We start from the raw sequence: 3803 nt of genomic DNA, 5'->3' as shown, positions 1-3803 counted from the left end.
AAACTAAAAAGGAAAAAAAAAAAAAAAGTAATATTCTAGTATTGAACATTTTGAGAAACCAGCCCAGGCCGGTCCCATTTTGCATAAGTTTTTGGAAGCTGTGTCATAAAGAGCACACATTTCCCATAGCATTCTGAATCAACAACAAGATAGCAAAACAGACCATGTGTATAGCCAACAGTGTGCCATGAAACAAAGCTGAACACCTAAAAACTATGTTTAAAACTGAAATAGTGCCCCATGTCCTGTAAAACGGACAATATAACGTAAGCGTACTCATGAAGTTTTACACATTTCTGACTTGCTTGTGCTGTGGACTCCCCGGCTAGTGCACCTCTAGTGGCGCGCGCGGCCTCCTCAGCAGTCTGCAGCCTCAGACCGCTGTGCTGCTCCAAAGCTCCGCCTTCACACAGCTGAAGTCTACGCAGCTTCCACCACCTGGTCTTACTCTACCTTTGACACAGAAAGGACATAAAAAGATACGTCCCAAATAAAACCTAAAGCCAGTATCTTGACTTAGAACTACTGCACATTAAGCAGATAATTTAATGACTTAATTAAATTACTAACTTATTAAATTAATAGTATCTTTTAAAGTTCTCTAATAAAGTTGGAGCTCATGTCTTTTTTTCTAATTTCCCTGGAGCGAGCAGAACTATTTCAATGACATAATCATAAAACAATGTTGAAGTGGACGTTAATGACATTTCTTCAACTTAGACCTCTCTCTTAAAGAGCTGGCAGAACACTCCTTTACCTTGCCTGCCTCCTCACTTGGCTTAATCCTGCACGAGGTCAAATCCTTAGAGGGATACCTGGGTGTAGGGATGGAAGATCACGAGGCTTCACTGAAAAACCAAACATTTACTAGAACACTGAGCTCATTCAAAAGGTTGGAACAAGCGTGAGACTGAGTAGATCGTGAAACGTGCTCTTCAAGAATGGAAGTGCACAAACGAGTGGAGCAGTGACTTGCGCAAAGAGCAGAAAGCTGGAGAGACCTCGTATTCGCTTAAAATTCCGACTTCTAGTGTATTAACCTTTGCCTTTAAAAAAACTACCTGAAGAGTCCATGAACATAATTTAAAAATCAAGTTAGGGCTTCCATTTCTAGAAACTTCAAACAACTCTATCCATTGAAACAACTGACATCCTGGGTAAAAGTGAAACATATTTTTAAGAGTGCACTGTTGAATCAGACAAACCCAAACTGAGAGACCTTCTACCAAACAGCTGGGCCACTGTACTTCAAAAAAGCTCAACAGCATGAATGATAAAGACAGAAGTGGCTCCGGACTGAAGAACCCTGAAATAGGACGTAAGTGCAGGGTATGATCCTGGATCAGAAAAAGGATACTAGTTGGAACAGCATGAATGATAAAGACAGAAGTGGCTCCGGACTGAAGAACCCTGAAATAGGACGTAAATGCAGGGTATGATCCTGGATCAGAAAAAGGATACTAGTTGCACATTCACTGACTTTGAACAAAGTCTATAAATTAGGTAATGGTATTGTATTAATATTAATTTCTTTATTTTGGTAGTTTTCATTATATAAATGTTAACATTTGGAGAAACAGGGTGAAGGGTATGTGGAAGTTTAGATTTTTAAAAAAACAGTAAAATTATTTCAAAATGAAAAGTTAAATTTTTTAAAAAAACATTAAGACATTAAGAATAATGCATTGTCCACATAGTAGTGAAAGGAGGTGCCTGTTAGGCCAAAAATAAAGTGCAGTTAACAACTCCTGGAGATAACAGGTAGCATCAAAGCAAGCTTCTGCCTGGAGACTTTCTGCTGAAGCCTTAAGATACTGGGCTTTTCCCTTCACAGCTTCAAAACATGTAGGAAACAAAAACTACAGACTGCAACTCCACTCAAGGTGGGGAGTCAAGCAGGGGAACTTCACATAACACTGAAACCCCAAAGGCTCAACTGCCCAGTTTAAAGGTAATGGGAAATAAATCTGCAATGAAAATGGGACAGGAAAAAAGCCTGGCCTGGGGGGTTTCTTAACCACATGAGGACCAGCCACAAGATGACTGTGTAGGTTTATAACCCAAAATCACATTTCCTGTGTGATCCAGAGACCTAAAGAGAATTTAAAGAGGCTGTGAATCTGTAGTGCTCCCATTTCACCTTGCAGAGGCAAACCACTCTCTCTCAGTGGAATACAACTGCACGTCAGTCCTCAAACACCTCCCATAATAAAGTTCCCAGAAAACTAGTAGCTCACAGTTAAAAAGCACGAAACACACAAGGAAACAAGGTAACATGAGTGAGAAACTGCAGAAAAATCACTAAAATTAAAAGCTCATGAATTAAAGAGCAGAAAAGGCATAGCTGGAGGGAACATTTGAGAGCTGGAAGATACTTATGAGAAAATATTCTGAATATTTCAAGCCCAAAGAGGAAGAAATGGAAAACATGAAATAAGAAGGTAAGAACAGGAATAAGAAGATCTAACACTTCTGATCTGAGTTCAAGAAGTAGTCAAAAAGGGAAGGAAGCATTATTCAGAGATGTTGGCTGAGATTTTTCAGAGGGAATAGCCTTACCAGATACTAAAGAAAGCTATTATACTTAGAACAGTATGGGACAGTGTAAGTCCACAAAGAAATAGAAGAGAACATGAAAGTCCAAAAACAGACCCAAGAACATTTGGAAATTTAGTATTTGACAAAGGCAGCACCCAAATCACTGGTGACTTGAGATGGCATTGGGCCAATTGGATAGCCCTTTGGAAAAAGATCAAGTCGGACCCGTACCTCACACCATACAATGGAATAAACTTCAGATGAATCAGATCTGAATGTAAAATATCAAAGCAGAGGATTCTGGAAAGGTGGTGGCAACAGGTGGCATAGTTTAACATCTCCCAGAATCCCTACATAAAGCAACTGAATTAAAAATGCAAAAGTATGGACAACATTTACAATAAAACTAGATGACAAGGAATCCTGCAGGCCCCAAAACTTAAGCAGTTAAAGGCAAACAATGGACAGCCACCATGTATTAGCAGTGAGGGAAAAAACCAAAAACAAAAACAGGGAAGCAACGGAGCATCTGATAAACCTGAGAACAGAAGCCCAAACAGCCAGCAGATTACACCAGAGAGCGTGTGGATGTGTTCATCTGTTCTTGTGCTGCTGTAAGAATACTGAGACCAGGTAACTTAGAAAGAAGAGGTTTATCTGATTCACTATTTTAGGGCATCTGCATCTGGTGCAGGCCTCAGGCTGCTTCCACTAAATGCAGAAGAGCAGCCAGCCAGCATGGGCAAGGAGCTCACATGGCTAGAGAGGAAGCGCGAGAGAAGGGAGGTGCCAGGCTCTTCTTAACAACCCCCTCTCGTGGGAACTAATCCATTCCCTGAGAACTCGCTCACTCAGCAGGGAAGGCTCCCACTAGGCTCTACGTCCCACAGTGCCACACTGGGGATCAGACTTCACCATGAACCTTGGGGGGATAAACATCCAAACTGCATCAGTGGGCCAGTGGGAGAACTGCTGCTGGACGTGGAGGGCTTCTGCTCCCACAGCAGGTGACCACAAAGGATCCATGGCAAGGCCCCACGGACTCCTGAAACTGATCTGCCATGGCTCCTTCCTGGAGCTCCTTCCCAAACATAGCCCCACAGAGAGAAAAAGTGCTGAACATGGAGTGAACACTACGGGACCGGGACGAGAGAAACAGAAACCGAAGGTTCAGATCAAAGTGGGGGAGGTCCCACAGGCCAAAGATGGGACAATCTGAACTTCAAAATGGGTAATAACAGAGACTGATAGAATGGGATAAAAAA

General features: G+C 41.8%; 1 protein-coding gene across 1 annotated transcript in view; it reads right to left on the bottom strand.

Moving 5' to 3' along the window:
- The window catches only part of GOLM1 (golgi membrane protein 1), a 69867-nt gene that overhangs the window by 3124 nt on the left and 62940 nt on the right, over positions 1-3803 (bottom strand). The window lies entirely within an intron of this gene.

The sequence above is a fragment of the Galeopterus variegatus genome, unplaced genomic scaffold (assembly GCF_000696425.1).
Source record: "Galeopterus variegatus unplaced genomic scaffold, G_variegatus-3.0.2 Scaffold4441, whole genome shotgun sequence".
Lineage (NCBI taxonomy): Eukaryota > Metazoa > Chordata > Mammalia > Dermoptera > Cynocephalidae > Galeopterus > Galeopterus variegatus.
Note: the sequence above shows the minus strand (reverse complement) of the source record. Positions and strands in the feature narration are given on the sequence as shown.